This window comes from Cavia porcellus, unplaced genomic scaffold (genome assembly GCF_034190915.1).
Source record: "Cavia porcellus strain 051 isolate PalLab524CR breed Dunkin Hartley unplaced genomic scaffold, mCavPor4.1 scaffold_22, whole genome shotgun sequence".
Classification (NCBI taxonomy): Eukaryota; Metazoa; Chordata; class Mammalia; order Rodentia; family Caviidae; genus Cavia; species Cavia porcellus.
In genome coordinates, this window is record NW_026947505.1 from 16,495,620 (window position 1) to 16,512,409 (window position 16,790).

The window sequence follows — 16,790 nt, forward strand, 5'->3', positions numbered from 1 at the left end:
TTAGGTACTTCCTATAGGTGCAGTCATATAATCAGTCTGTTTTTACTTGGTTTATTTCACTTAGCATAGTGTTTTCAGGATTCATCTGTCTTGTAGCATGTGTCTGAATTTTCTTTCCTTTAAAGGTGAATATTTTATTGTATGTCTATACTACATTTTATTTATTCACGTATCTGCTGGTGGACATTTGTATTATTTCTACATTTTTTGCTTTTGTGAGTATTGCTGCTAAGAACATTGTTGTACAAGTATCTTTTGGAGTCTTTTCAGTTCTTTTGGCTGTATACCTACAAGTGGAATTTCTGGGTCACATACAGTGTTTTTTTGAGACAGAGTCTCACTACATAGTTCACATTGTCCTTAGATTCACTATATAGCCCCGGTTGGCCTTGAACTTGCCTCTGTCCTCCTGCCTGAGCCTCCTGAGAGCTGGTACGCAGCCCTCCAGCTTGCTGAGTGTGTGTGGCATCATGCCTGGCTGCACGTGGTTCTTATATTTGTGGGAACCATCAGGTTGTGTTGTATAGTAGCTGTACGGTTTTACATTTATGTTTCCACAAGTGATTCACGAGGATTCCCCCCCCCACATCATTGCCTATATTTATTTTCCCCCATCCTTTTAATTAATACCCATTCTAATAGATGTGAGGTGGTATCTCACTGTGGTTTTGATTTGTGTGTTTCAGTTATTTAGTGGTGTGAGCATATTTTTATGTGCTTACCATTTGTACGTTTCCTCAGGAGACATAGTTGTTGAAGGCCTTTGCTCAGTTTTGAATTGGTCCTTGATTTGTGTTGTTGAGTTACTAGCTCTGATTCTTAAATGAATCATTGGATAAGGTGGTGCCATGATATGGTAAATATACTTATCTCAACGTTGGTATATAAAACTTGTTATTATTTGGAATATTTGTAGATAGGAAGATGTCCTCTTTTATCTAGTTTCTCATAAATACAAATTCTTCTGTGGCTGAGGGATTCAGAGTTATAGTAAGCTGACTTTGGCATTTAAAATTTGAGATCAGAGTTTATTCTTTAGGTAAATTAATCTTGCAGGTGAGCTTAACCTGCAATATCCAGGATGAAACTAACATTGGCCTGCCACTGGTTATTGACATTAAAGTGTGAATTTAGAAGTGCTTTGCAAATTGGATAGTGCCATTTGTTGTTTTTATTTTTATTTTATTTTTTTTTACTTTGGCTCATTGAGATCATTTGACCTTCTGTGCAAGCCAGTTTTTGAATCACAAGAGAAACAGGTTTATGTAGCACTTGTGTTAAGGAGAACCAAAAGTAGTTCGTTTAACCTGTGGAGCTGAAAGGAGATAAATACTACTGTATTTTGAAAGGAAATGAAGGAAAGTTGAAATCTTATGGTTTCACAGGTAGCTTGCTGTCTTCTAGGTGGTGAGGATGGAACTCAGGACCTTGTACACGGCAAGCAAGCACTCTGCCACTGAGTTACACCCCGGCCTCTTTTCACAGCTTTCTAAAGGGCCTCCCTGGTTAAGACATTGTGCTTTCTGCAGGCTGTTCTGAGGTTCTTGATATAAAATGTAGGCATCTAAGTGATAACATATATTAGCTTCATGGATTTATCTGGTAAGCATTTCTTTGAGTGTTTTTTTAAAATATATATTTAAGGAACTCTTAAGAATATTTTAAGATTTTCTGTTTCAACAAATGTCTCGTTTCCTTTCACTTTTATGAGATATATCCTTTTGGTATGAAGCTACATACTCTTCAAGAAATTGTTTCATGACATTTAAAAAAAGATGTTACTTTCTACCAATGTTAATATTAAAATGTCACTTTTCCTAGTTTTAGTGTATACTTTATTCTGCCTGAAGAATTGAAGAAAGATTAAGCTAGAAACATGAGTGCTTAATGGTCGAAAGATTGATTGTTGGTGGTGGTGGGGAATATAATTACTCTCTCACAGGTCGAATTATTTCTTTTGCTTATAAATGCTTGCAGCTATACTTTTTCAGATAGTATGCTTATCTCTTAGAGACAGTTCATGTAACAAAAATTGACGAAATCAGCATATATTGGGTAAGAGTTAATTTAATTATTAGTAAAAATTTGAATGGATTAAATAAGATAATTTCAATACGGAGAGCCTAGCATGTGTTCTTTCAGCTTCCTTACTGGCATAAGGAGGTGTTTACGTCCTCACTTACTCTATTATGGCCTTTAAACAGATCTTTGCATATTTTCTCATTTTTATTATATCTTTCTCCATTTTGTTACCATTAGCCTAAATGGACATCTAGGTAAATTACTTTTTAAGCTGAGTATTTAAGCCAGCAATTTAATTTGTTGTTGTTGTTGTTGTTCTTTTTTTTTTTTTTGGTGGGAAATTTATGGATACCTGCTCACCTGCTTTGAAACACTTAAAAAAACAAGTGTTTTTAAGAGCAGGAGGTACAGGTGAGGTAGTGGTGAGGGCCTTGGAGCCCAGTGTGCTGTGCAAGACTGGCGCCCAGTGGTTAATTTAGTGGTATAATTTAGTGTAGCCAACTCCAGTCCTTTGGGCCTTGCTTCTTGCTGGCCTTGGTCTTGAGCAAATCACTGCTTTGGTGAGCCTCTGGGCTCTCATTTGGTTGTGCATAGGGCCTGGTCGGTTGCTGCTAATGATAGCACCCTGAGCTTTTGTTAAAACAATTGAAGAAGTGAAAACATTAGTTCCAAACCATTTTTAGTGTAACTACGAGTGTCCATGTAAAGTTTATGGATGGCTGCAACCCACTTACGTCTTTGTTGAATAGTCCTGTGTGGCACCGCTACTGCATAGAAAAAGTTCCAAAAGACCTCCCTGCAAGGGTCTCATTGTTTGATACAGGACTCTAAAAGATCAGACCTTGGTTGAGACTTAGGTGTTGTGGCACTGACAACTGCAGCTTGTTATTAAAGATTGACTTCCTGCTCTTTGGAGCAGTTCAATGTCACTGTAACGTTTAGGCAATAGCTTTGTAATTTGACAGGTGTCTCAAGTTTCCAAAGTAAATGTATAAAATCTAAGCCATTCTTTACATGTGAATGATATTCAGAGTTCCTGGGGAAAAGTGAACTTTTAATTTCTGGAGTTAACTTGGCAATTTAAAAGTAGCACTGTGATAGCTCTAATCCCATCTGTATGTTTTAAATTTACTTTCATAGGATAAACCTGTAGAATGTGGATTTAACTTTGGAAAGAACAGTAATCAATGTAGTGTTTACTTAGGTGATTCTTCAGACTTTGGTTAGTGGAAAGTTCAGCAATGCCTTTTCATAAATGCTTGAGTGTGACAAGGACTTTATTTCTAGTTTTTTACAAAATAAACACTGAATGCTTACACTTTTCGGTTCTGAGCAAAACATTGTAAGCTTAAACATTTGCTTGATACTTTCTCTAAGGGTAGCCAATCAAAAGAAATTACAAGGAATCATCTTGTATTTCTTTTCAGAAATTTGGAAATAAGTGCAAGGGAGGAAAATACCCAACCAAAATAATTTTTTTTTCCTGTAGTAGGTAATGTGCTCTAAAGAATTTCCATGAAGCTGGTATAATTTAGCATAGCCAACTTGGTGTATGCTTTAGAGACCATATGATCTTTTTTTCTCATGATGATTGAGGCATAACATTTTGAGGGCTCTTTTGTATGAGTATATTCTTGGACAATGTGATATTTTAATGTTCAAAGTGCTAAATTAGATTTAATTATACATTTATTATTGACATTTTACCCTTTTAAAATATTAAGCCAGTTAGAGTTGACTGAGTATCAGACATTGGGATATTTTTACTTCACTGCTTTGTTCCCGAGGGAACAAAATCATCACACTGCATGATGACCCAAACCATTAGTGACAAATAGCACATGACTAGTCTCAGATGTGGCAATTTTTTTCTGTGCAGAGCAGAAAACTGCTTTGTCACAAAAGCCTCATTTGGTATATACTTTGCAAAGGGCCTAGTGGTTGCTTTGTTTTTTCCCTAGATAGTATTTTATGTTTGTTTTAGTTATGGAGTCAAATCAGGACCTTATACATACTAAGTAGGCAAGCTCTAGACAGAGTATTAACTCTTAAAATTGTTAGGCAGCCTGATGTTCCTTTAGCATGATGGGTAATGTTAGTGTTAGTTGATGATTATCTTTAACCACCATCTTTGTGCATAGCAGCAATGAAGGGCAAAATCTGCTGTCATGAATTAAGCTGCTAACTTTTAAACTTATATATCAAGTTTTAAAACTTGTTGGAGCCACTAAATAAGCATATCAGATGTTGGTTATTTGAATTTTGGATGGCACTTATAGAAGTTATGAAGCAGAATTTTTACTTGCATTTTTCTTACAACTGTTTCAGATCTTGGCAGACTTTGAATAAACTGTTGAAAACTTGTTATCAGCAGAAACTTGAATTGACTTCAGAATAATGTCACTCTTAGAAATGTGAATGAATATTCTTTATGCAGTTTTTAAAATATATTTTGAGCAAATAGAACTCATCTACTATTCTTTAATGTTTAGCTTAACAACTGAGTACATTCCTGTTGAGTGAACAGATTTTTTTGGCTTAGTAAAATTTTTCCCAATTTGGGGACTGTCTTAAGGTGTTACCTAGGAAACTACATGTACCTGTGGTTGTGTATGCTTACATGTGCAGACACACATATGCACACACTCATACATAATGTTTGTAAGCTATTATAATACAAGCTACCATCGTTTCTCAAGCATACTCTTCCTAGGGTTTTGGGAAGGGGGAGGTTTGATCACTCATAGGGCAGTGAAATTGAATAAAGATTGACGATGCCCATAGATTATCCTTTGTGTTATTTCAAAAAGATAAATAAGCTGCTATCTTTGTGTTATCTTGTAGTAAATACTGGGAGAAGAACTTAAAACCATGCAGGAAATCATTTTTTCCTTATGCAATGTCCACGTAATTTTAGAGTGATGCCGGGGCTATTAGTGTGGTGTTTGTCTCCTGGCGCCCCAGTTAATCACTGGGGGCATTTAACATTGCCTTGTATCTCTTTGGCAAACATTTGAGCCTTTGCAGGACTGTGAAGTAATAGGCGGTTGTTTGACTGCCTAGGCAACAGCCTGCTGAGACTCAGCCTCTGTGTTCCAAGGGGAGTACAACAGCTGTGTAGGGACTTGGCCCTGTGGAAGGGAAGCTTATTTGCCTTGTTGTAAGCTTTTGTTGAATTAAAATACATACTGGGATGTGGATGATACATATTTAGATGTCTTAGTTGTAGGCTCTGCCATTATAACTGTTTCAGATTTAAGCAGTTATTATACCTAATATTTGTGGCTTACAGAAAAAGGGGGAAAAACCTGGAAACACTCCAGAATCAACGCTGATATATATTTAACCTTTCATTATTGGTTGTCGTCAAGTAATTCATTAGGAAAATATGTTTTCCTGATGTGTTTTTTGCCTGCCCAGGCCCTTATGATGTGTGCTAAGGATGTTCAAATCGTAACAGTTCTTACAACTGAACCATTTTGTTAAACTCATTAGCTTAATAGGTAAAACAAAAATGCCAGAATAATTTTATGACTAGCAATGTGTTTTTTGAGTACCTAAAGGAACCTAAGGGAAGAACTTTGAAAAGAGTGCATGGATTGGAAGAAGGTATGGGAAGAAAAGACCGGAGGTGAAATGAGTATAGCCTGTGCCAAGGTGGCTGAGTGTGCTGTAGCTGGAGGGCTGATGGCTAGAGAGAGGCTTCAGGTTTCCTTTGAAAGCAATAGGGGTCCACTGTAGCTACTAGGCTATAGCAAGATTAAGGTAGCATTTGAACAAAGCAAAAAGAGAGTAATGTAGGCAGTTCACAGAACTGGAAACCCAAGTAACTCACTAGCAGTTTGGAACAGTCAGATTAAAATAGAGACTTTTACAAAGCAAGCATAATACAAATTTAACAATGTAGCCAAGTGTTGGAAAATAGAGAAATTGTTATATTCCGGTATTGTTGGTGAGACTACAGTTGGCATAACCATCTTGGAGAACTGCTTGGAAATACCAGGTACCGCTGGACATATCACATTAGCTAGGAATTCTGTGTGCTCCAGGGTTTCCTGTACAGTACCATTCTAAATGTGAAGGAGATACTGAGGAAGTGGTGATTGAGACAGTAGCAAATTTGTTGGAAACCTCTCATTCAATTAAGAAAAATAGCATTTTATGATTGAGTACTATATATAGGAGTTAAAAAAATGAACATTGAATTGTATACAGTTACAGGAGGTATGACTGAAAAATACAGCAACTATTTAAAGAAAATTACTACAATAACAGCCATCTTGTCTTTAACCCCCCTCATAACACTCTGCCTCCCTGAACCCACTTATCCCATTGTTCTTGCCACTTTCCGAAGCAGTTCTAGAAGGCTTATTTCCAGATTGTCTTCGGTTGCACTGTTGTGACTGCCTTGCTGTTTTGAATTGAGTCAAAATGTTTGTTTCATGGCTGTTTCAACTCTGGGGAGGAGCCAGAAATGGTGTGGTCCAGGGTCTGATGAGTAAGGTGGATGAAGACGCTGTACTGATTTTACACAAGCCTACTTTTCAGTTGGATGGCACTCAGCGGCAGTATTCACTGTGTTTTGATTACAACTCATAAAGCCAGGAAAGAGTACTTCCTGAACTGTTTCCAAAGTGGCAAGAACAATGGGATAAAGCATTCAGAGTAAGGGGAAGTATTTTGAGGGAGATTAATGGTAATGTGTTTGTTACTGTAATACATTTTGAAAAATTTAAACATTCACAATATATTTTGATCACCACATGTATATGAACACTGGGAAACCTATTCTTTAAAAAATTTTGCTTGGTTAGTATATGTTTGTGATTCATAGTGATTATGTTTAGCATGGGGCATTGATACGTATACTTATCTTGATCGTGTTTATTCCTTCTGCCCTCATTTTTTTGTTCGCCAGATCTGCTCATCTCTACAGAGTCTGTCTGTTTCTTAACATGACTGTCTTGTTTTGTTCTTTGAAGTATTTATATTTTGGGGCTTTCAAATTAGGAAAACCATGCAGTGTTTAACCTTTTGTGACTCACTTTTTTCAGTTTGTATTATGGTCTCAAGATTTCAATTTTTCTATAAACAATTCAAATATATCTCTTGGCAAAATAGTACCTCATTATGTATATATACCACATTTTCTTTATCCATTAATCTGTTGATAGGTAGATAGGCCATATCTATGCTTAATCTGTTGTAATTGTAGTGCTGTAAATATGGATATGCTTGAATTGCTATGTTATGATGAATTGAGACTTTTTGGGAAGATACCAAGAAATGGGTAGCTAGGTCAAATGGGATTCTCCTTTTAGTTTTTTGAGGAATCACCGTACTGATTTTCATAGTGGTTATACTAGTTTTTACTCTTCTGCCAACCATGTAGGAGGATTTCTTTTGCCCCACAACCTGGTCAGCTTTTGTTGCTCTTTGAGTCTTGATAATGGCCTATTTTATTAGAATAAGTTGGACTCAGTGTTGTTTTGATTTCCATTTTTCTAATGGCCAAAGATACAGAACATTTTTTCCTTTGTATTTACTGATTATTTATATTTATTTTTCTGAGGTGTGTCTATAAAATTAGGTTGCTCATTTTTTGATTGTTTCTTTTATTTTAGGATTCTGATTTTTTCTTTTTTTAAACATTTTTTAGTTTGTCATGTAGTCTAGAAATTAGTCCTTTGTCTGAGGAGTAACTGGCAAAATTTTTTCCCATTCTGTAGGTCATCCTCAGGCTATTAGTTGCTTCTTTTGGTGTGCAGAAGCTTTTTAATTTGATATGATTCTATTTGTTGGTTCTTAGGACTGTATTCAGAGGTCTTTGCCTATACCTTTGTCTTCAGGAGTTTTACCAACATTTTCTTCCAGTAAATACAGTATTTCAGTTTTTAAATATAGGTGTTTGGTTAAGTTTGGTTTGATTTTAGTTCAGGGTGAGTGATGTGAATCTGGATTCATTCTTTTGTGTGTGGGTAAGTAGTTTTCCCAACACTATTTGTTTAAGAGATGTTCTTTTCTCCAGCCTGTATTATTGTCCCTTTATCAAAAACCAGATGACTGAAAGTGCGTGGGGTTGTTGCTGTATCTTCCGTTGGTCAAAGTTTCTGTTTTTGTGCAATACTGTTAGACAGTTAAGTTAGGCAGGAAGAAATATTGTAGGCAGTCAGATAGGATTAGGCCCTCAGGAGAGCCTGGACAAAGATGAAACACATTTCACTTGTGACTGGAGGAGACACAGGCCTCAAGATAAAGATGAAATGACTAGGCTTATAAATTTCATCAAGGGAAAAACTTTAGGCCTAATAAAGTCTAGCTAGATATCAGTCGACCTGGTAGGTAATCAGGACCTCTCTGGACCCATCATTTCCTAGAAAAACCCTTTGTTCTTTCCATGCACCTTATATGACTTGTTTCTCCACTGGATTACTATTAGCTAAGTGACTTGACTTGTACTCTTATAGGTTAATCATAGCTGTAACCCCCATATTGTACCCACGTAGGTTTTGTGCTATAAAATTTGCCTGTGAAGTAGGGTCCTTGGCAAACCACTTGGATGCCCTTCTGTTCCTGGGATAAAGCTTTTTATCCTTTCGATAAATATCTTCTAAGTTTACCTCCATTGTTCCTAGAATTCATTCTTCAACTTTTAGAGAACATGATCTCAGTCTATCAAACATCTGACAAGTTGAAAGTTGTAGTATTTCTCTCATACCGTATTTGGAGATTCTGATAACTATTGTAGCTTTGTAGTGTAACTTTAAATCTGGCGTTGTAATACCCCCTTCCTTATTCTTGTTGCCCAGGATTGTTTTGGCTATTCTTACTCTCTTCTGGATCTATAAAATTGTAGAATGATTTTTCTTGTTCTGGGTGAAAGCTGATGATGTTGTTTAAAGGGAATTGCATTAATCTGGATATCATTTTAGGTAATGTGGCCATTTTGATACGTTGTTCTGGGTATCTAAGAACAGGAATGTCTTCATTTTCTAATGTCCTCTTCAGTTTCTTTTTTCATAGTAATACAATTTTTGTTATAAAGGTCTTCTACTTTCTTAGTTCATTTAAGACTTAGTTCATTTTTGTTTTTGGTACCAGGGTTTGAGGTCATGACCTCGCACTTGGCAGGCAAGCTGCAGTCCTAGATAATTCATTTTTATGCAGCTACCGTGAATGGGTTTATCTGGTTTCTTTCTCAGTGGCTTCATTCTTTGAGTACAGATAGGGACACTATTTTTTTTTTCTGTGTTTATTTTGTGTCCTGCCACTTTGCTGAATTTATTAGTTTTACGAGTCTTCTGGTGGAGTTTTTGGAATCTCTAGTCACTGGTGATGAACTCATGGCACGTGTGCTACAGCAGTTATCACTGACAGCTCTAGAATGTTTGCCATCACTGCCCTATATGAAGGAGCATACCATCTGCAAATGAGAATAATGTAATTTCTTATTTTCCTATTTGAGTTCCTTTTTTTTCTTTCTCTTACCTGATTCTTGTGACTAAAAGTTTCTGGAACACATCGACAGGAGCAGTAAGAGTGACACCCTTGTCTTATTCCTGACTTGGAGGCAAACTTCCAAAGATTTCCATTTAGTGAGTGTGATATTGGTAGTGGGTTTGTCATAGATGGCTCTTACTGTGAGGTGAGGATCACCTACATCAATTTTTGACAAGGTTTTTATTATGAACAGATACTGGATTTCATCAAAACCTTTTATATTTAAATTTTAAATTTAAACATTCACTTTATGTTTGGATTACTTCTTGTATATGTATACAGGGAAACAATCTTTTTTTTTTTTTTTTTTTTTTTTTTTTTTTTTGTCTTTTTCCTTTTTATTGGTACCGGGGATCAAACTCACGACATCCCCAGCCCCAGGGAAACAATCTTGAATGAGAACAGAAGACTTTGGATATGGTGATAATATATATGTATATATATGAGCAGTATTGAAATTATGCAGAATATTATTGCCATCTTTAGCTGCTCAGAAACGTGCTCACCTTGGAAAGTATTATACTGTTTAGTGAATTTTTGGAAACCTAAAATTTGAGTTTTAAAACCAGGTAGTGTTAATCCATTGCTTATTTTATTTCTGGCACAGTCTTGCCTACTGTGATATGAAAACTACTGAGCCTACTCCTGGTCTCGTGGTATAATATTGTTAAATTTTTAAAGCACTTTGCAGAACAAATGAACCACCTATGAAGTGGCTTCACTGTGAACTTATGAAAAATAGATCTCTGGTTCCTTTCACGTTCATAATTCTAGCATTTCTGTTTCTGTCCATTACTTGATTAGTTTCTAAAAGGCTGTGAGTTTTTCCTATCATTTTAGTATTCTTAGTGAACAGAATATGTTACTTGTGAGTGGAGAAAAAATTAATACTATGTTAATTGTGGATGTAGAAGACCAGAAAGAATTTAATACTCAAAAGTTACACGTTACAAGTTAGTTTTCAGCTAAGCAGTTTAGCATTATTTTCAAGCATTCTTTTTACTAGCACAATCATTAAATAAAGATTATAAAATTGCAAGGCAGAATTTTTCTGGAAAAATGGAACAGAAAATAGGAATGAATGAAAAAAACCCACATTATTCTGTACAAATATGCCAAAACAGCATGGAACTTAGTTTTCTTCTCAGCAAAGTTGTTCTCTACCCACAGGTTACTGCAGATTGTTCACGCATTGGCAGCAACACAGAAAAGTGCCCTTCGCACCCTCTCCAGTACACAAATGTGGAAAATTCATAGCTGGCACCCATCTTCAAGAAAGCGCTGGTTTTATTGAAGCCAGATATTCAGAGTTTTTCATGTAGATACATGAAGGATCTTCAGAGCTTCTGCCATAATTAAAGAAAACCAAGTAGAGATCCTTTCATACAAAACCCTTCATCATATTGTGGGCAAATACAGATATAGCCAACCCAGTTAGTAATAAATGCATCTGTCTTGCTTTTTCTGTATTGCTCGTCAGCATTAGTGTATACTTTTTAATGTCGTAACTCACTGAAAATATTGAGTGTAGGGTAGAGGTTGAATGAGAACTGACAGAAATCGTGCCAGCTCTACATTTTTTTAAAACCTCTTTTGCTGTGTAGCAAAGTTCAATTTTATTTTAGGTGAGGCTTCTAATGTGAGAAATTTAAAAATGTAGTGTAGAGATTAATTTCTCAGTTATTTCAAGTGTGAAGTGAATCTTTCCTTTGAGCTGTTCCAGCATGGGACAGAAAACCTGTGTTTTGGCACAGTGAATCTGAGGGCTTGGTCTTTTGCCAGGCCTCTGGATAGCCTTGAGGCAGTTGTTTTGGCATTGTTTACTTAAGCAAAAGTAAGTTGTGTGATGTAGACGATTAACTTGAGAAATGTGTGTTTTGGCTTTTTTGGTGATTATTTACAGGCTATTTTATATTGGAGTTGAACAGCACTTACAATGACTTCAGACTCAACAGAGCAAATCTCCAACATAGATTATTGCTTTCTTCTCTTTCCACAGACATTTTCTTATAAATATTAACATTTACAGATGTGCTTTGACGACACTGATACTGATAAACAGTAATGTGAAATCTCTTTGATATTGTGTTTTGCTTATGGAAAACAAAGTCTGATTTATTTAGTAACATTTGCTTAAGGTAATCAATGAAGGAAAGCATATTTGTGATTAATGCTTGCCCCACTGTGCATTAGCTATATAAATGCAAGAATGACCTGAAATAAAAGATAAGCCTTTTTGTGCCTAAATATAGGCACAAAGATTGGATCTTTTTCCGTACTAGGTGTGTTGTCGGCATTTCCCTTTGAATTTCTAATTTGAATTCTTGCTTCTAAATTTCTTCCCTGTGTCATCTGTAGGATTTATTTTACTGGAATAATTCGAAGTGTGCCTTTGAAAAGAGTTTTGAACTCAAGTCTATTTGTTTATTTTTGTTTTTTTGAGACATAGGCTTGCAGTGTAGTTCAGGCTGGCTGTGAACTCAGGATGATCCTTCTGCCTCAGCCTCTGAGGTGCTGGTTTTGCAGGTGTGTGCCACCTTGCCCAACCTGAACTGGGGCATATTTTAAATTATGTTTTTATTGGACTGTGTCTGAAAAACATTTTGTTGATTATCTTTCATTCAGTTAAGTATAATGGGTCTTGTGTACTTGAATTGAGATTCCTTTGCTTATTGTTTTTGCACTTGTGGTTTCTGGACACTTTCTGACATCGTACCCTCTTGAAGACGTTCCCTTTACTTCATTATTGGAACTTGTTTGTGGTTGCAAGTCATATTTGGAGACAGAAAACGTTTTTTGGAAAATACTGGCTGGATTTTTTATTTTTTTAAATATTCAAGGTTTGAGCTTGGTTCACAGAAACTTGGTTCAGAGATTAAATTTGGCATCTGATTCTCTGAGGACGTAGGAGTAAGTAACAGAATTATTTTGTGAGCCACTGCAAATGCCTTTGTATCATTTAGGCCTCACTATCTTTTTTTTTTTTGAAAGAAATGACCATGTTAATATTTATCACACAAGTGTTTATACTTATTTGAAATTATGAGGACAATTTGTGCATGTCACATTCATATTACTATCCATATAACAAATACACAGTCAGCTACATTAGGATAACACACATGGTTTTCAGCTTCTCAGTTCAAAGGAGACATTACATAAGGAAAATCAATGTCCAGAGATTATTAACAATATAAATAAGTTATTCCTAAATGTCTTATATTCTGACAACTCTGACTATTTCCAAAAATGATAAATTCTACTATTCCAAAAATGATAAACTCTACTATTTCCAAAAATGATAAATTATAACAAGGGGCACTGTCAGGGTGAAAATGTATTTAAAAGTTGTTTTTAAATGTTAAGCTTTAGCATCATTTGATTTATTCTTGGCACATGTGGCATCTGGGAAAGTAAAAATACACTTTGCCAATTTTAAGTTTTGTGCAAATCTAGGAAAAAGAACACAGTTTAGGGGTACCAGCTATCTCCCTAGTCCCATTGTATGAGGCTGGTTTATTATCTCTTGGTGCTGGGACAAGGACTACATTATATAATGCATATTCAAAATGTACAACATGAGTACTCCCTCCCACTAATTTATTCTCATTTTATTCACATGGTAGCAATAGCAAAACATCACAGTCTTACATTAGATAATTTGAAAAATTAAACAAAAATGGGAGAATTAAAAATGTCAGCATGCTCTGAAAAAACTGCACTTTTAATAAATAAGGAAATCCCTCAGTAGGAATCAATAGTTCCTAATAAAACTTAATGCCTACTATATCCTGATTTAAAAAAAATTCCTAAAATATGATAAAATGGTCAGTGGTTAAGGACTTTTGATTTTCTTTTGTGCTACTGATATAAAAATAATGGCTATATTTAATGCTCATTAAGTGACTGAAATTGCCCTGAACCAGATTTATACTCTGAATGTTACACTATCGGTTGAAACCGACCAGCTGCCTTAAGAGTGACCTTAAGAGAATTCCATGGGACTCTGTATTTGAGCAACTCATGGCCTGACTCTAAGTTTCACTTGGTGGCATGTGGCAGTTCAGCATGTCATTAAGGATGACTTGTATACACAATCACAAGCCAATTTTTCTTGGGCTGAATACCTGGTGCTTGGAACAACTGGGATTCCTAAAATTTATGTCACAAGGAATAATCTACTCTATATAGCAATTCTCATTTTACTATCCTTGGATCTTTTTGTGCCTACCCTGAACAAATCATTCAATTTCTGACTCAAAAGCTCCAGAATATTTCCTCTAACCAAACTTCACATCTATCCTTTATGCACCATGCACTCATGTATTTTTTATATACATTATGTTTGCATATATAAGCATTCACGTTTTGTGTGCCTTCAACTTTCAGCTACAGTGTCTCTTACTTTTGAAGTTTCCACAGTGTTTATTGCAGTGCTGTGCAGGTAATATGTGGCTATGAGTATATGTATGTGGGGCGTGTGTTTATTCCCTAAATGAATCTTAAAAACCTAAAGAATCTAGGTGTCTGCAGGGTAGAAAAAGTTACATAATTTGACAGGAATCAAAGTTGTGGGACCTTCCTAATACTGACTGAAAGGTCTAATTTCCAAAGCTACATCATTTTGTCTTGGACATGTCAACAGAAAAGTAGTGAAAACTATTTAAAAAACTTTATGAAATATTCCAAAAAGAATTTTAAATAATTACTAAAAGCACCAACCCAAAACATTTTGCTAAATAGTAATTTAACTTTTCCTGTGATTTTATGAATGTAGACTTGTTTTCATTTAAGACAAAGAATACTGAACAGGAAGAGGTGTTGTGAATCAGGATAAGAAAGGCAATTTACTCTAGGTCAATATTTAATGCATGCTTTGCAATTAATTTGAAAATCCTTTTGTGATACATATAAATGTTAAGTAAAAGTGGCTTATATCAAGATGTCATAGACCTCTATACGTCTGTAAAACATGACACATACTGAAGTTGCTATTTAACGAGAAATTTTGTTTATAGTAGCTGTTAATATTAAAATAGGATATAATAAAAAATTATTCTCAAGGTGTGTATTTTCAAATTTGCCTGACAGTGTCCTTTTGAGAAATCTGACAATTTGTAGTTAGATTACATATATCTGAATTTTACTTTTAGCATTGAAAATATTACTTACATAGTAACAGACAATATATAGTAGCTTTTTACTGAAACATTCTGAAATTTATGTTTAAAGCTTTGCAATAAAACAAATTTATTATACTTTTCATGAGTTAAATTATATAGTATATATCTATATATATATATATATATATATGCTATATTACATAAAAAATTAAATAAAGGGAGCATTAAAGAGAACCATACCATGGGATGATTTACCTGTCATCCTAAATGTTAATTTATTTGTTAGTACTGAGTTTGTAATGTGTGTCTTAAACTCAAGGAACTTTCTCTTTAAATAATAAAATGAAAAACTGAGTTTACAATACAAGCCTAAAACTCCATCATATCTATTTTTTTCCTAGGTCAACTAGGAAATGAAATTAGTAGGGAAGGAAAATTCTTTCGTTTACTTTAAAAATGGTGTTTTTAGAGCAAAAATCACAAAATGACAGCTTTGACAAATTACAAGCTTAAATGGTTTCTTACTTGAAAGAAAGAAAAAAACTAAGACTTTCTCTTTTTGGCTTATCATTCACAATCTTTTCTCTCTAACAGGCAGTACTGCTCTAAAAGCACTTGAAATCCTCATGTTAACCGTTTTAAACAGCACAAAATGAATCGGGGTAACATATAGTTAATCAAAACAGAGAGTGCCTGTGTAGATCCTCGGGTGAGCTCCTAGAATTTGTTACACATAGCACTAAACTCGCAAGGGATCCCATGGCAAAAGTAGACACTGTGACATACATGCCAGCTTTTGAAATGTAGTTAGAAGTCAATCGAAAAAGCCTTTCTGTACAACGCTATTGAGGTGGCCAGGAAGCACCTTCTCCACCAGGCCTCTGTCCACTAATTCTATCAGACGCTCACAAGTGCCCACATAGACGCTTATCCTGCTGTATTCGGGAGCCAGTCAATCAGGGAACCCTCAGACCATGTCCCCTCTGAAGAGAACCTTCTGGTCTTTGTCATGTAAGCAAGTGCTGTCCCTGAAGTGGTCGGGCATGTTCGTGACCATGAGCTGTCTGTCGCCGAGGTTGAGCACGTCACCATCTTGCAGTACCAGGGTGGGCTGCACTGCCTGCACACGGAACTGCCTGGCCCTCCATCCGGGGCTGGGCGCCTGCACCACCTCGTTGTCCAACAGCCAGGTCATGGTCTCAGAGTTGTTCCCCGAGCCAGGGCTTCGGCCTCGGCGTGGTGCACCACCACCTGGTCGAACTGGTAGAGCCCTCCTGTGTGGTGGAAGTGCACGTGGGTGGCCACTGCCAGCAGCAGCCTGCGCGGCGCATCCTTCTTGAGCCTGCGTCCTGCAACAGGCCGGACTAGTACAGGCATTCAGGGAGGCGGCGCAGCCCCAGGCAGGTGTGGATTACCAGGTCCTGCTCCGACCCGCGCACCAGCCAGATGTTGGTGCAGTTGCCCGACTTCCTCCAGCGTTCCTGGATCCAAGATGCCATCACCCAGGGACTTGTGGGTGTACCACTCGAGTACCGACATGCTGGGCAGGGGTGAGGCCGGGCACGAGTGCCTCCTGACAGGTGGTCCCGACCCCTATCTTTTTTAATAAATGATTAGTCTGAAATTCTAAGCTAAATGGGATACAAAGGAATTTCTGATTTTCAAAGGGTTGCTTTTAATTTTGTATTTAAAAGAAATGTTGAATTTGTTTTTAGAAATTAAAAGTCACAACTGTTAGTAATTTACCACCTTCTCCCTAAATGAAAAATGTGAATTTTTGTGTACGTATTCAAAAAGCCAGTGGGAGTTGAAGCTTCCTTCATCTTTGTGACCTCCCCAAATGCTTTTATGTGATGCAGAAGAGTCTAGAAAGTCTCTAAATTCAGATAGAAGATAGCGAAGGTCTACCTGAGGTAATTTTTAAAAAAATTACACCTATGATACTTATTTCAACTGTTACATGAGACCGGTTAGGAGAAGAGTGGAAGCCAGTGGTGACCAAGAGTCAGGAAATAGCTTCACGTGCTGCCAGGGGGTCCTTGATGATTTGGGTAAAACAAAGCAGAAATAGATTCCAAATACCTTATGGATTTTCAGATCTTGGTGTAGCATAGTTTATAAGCTTTAAGTTTAAGAACTTTCCCC

At 36.3% G+C, this 16,790-nt stretch overlaps 1 protein-coding gene and 1 pseudogene across 2 annotated transcripts in view; one reads left to right on the top strand and one right to left on the bottom strand.

Annotated features, from left to right (window-relative positions):
• The window catches only part of Epb41l2 (erythrocyte membrane protein band 4.1 like 2), a 181,447-nt gene that overhangs the window by 27,589 nt on the left and 137,068 nt on the right, over positions 1 to 16,790 (top strand). The gene's annotated exons all lie outside the window — the stretch shown is intronic.
• LOC100728323 (acyl-coenzyme A thioesterase MBLAC2-like) lies at positions 15,323 to 16,184 on the bottom strand (annotated as a pseudogene).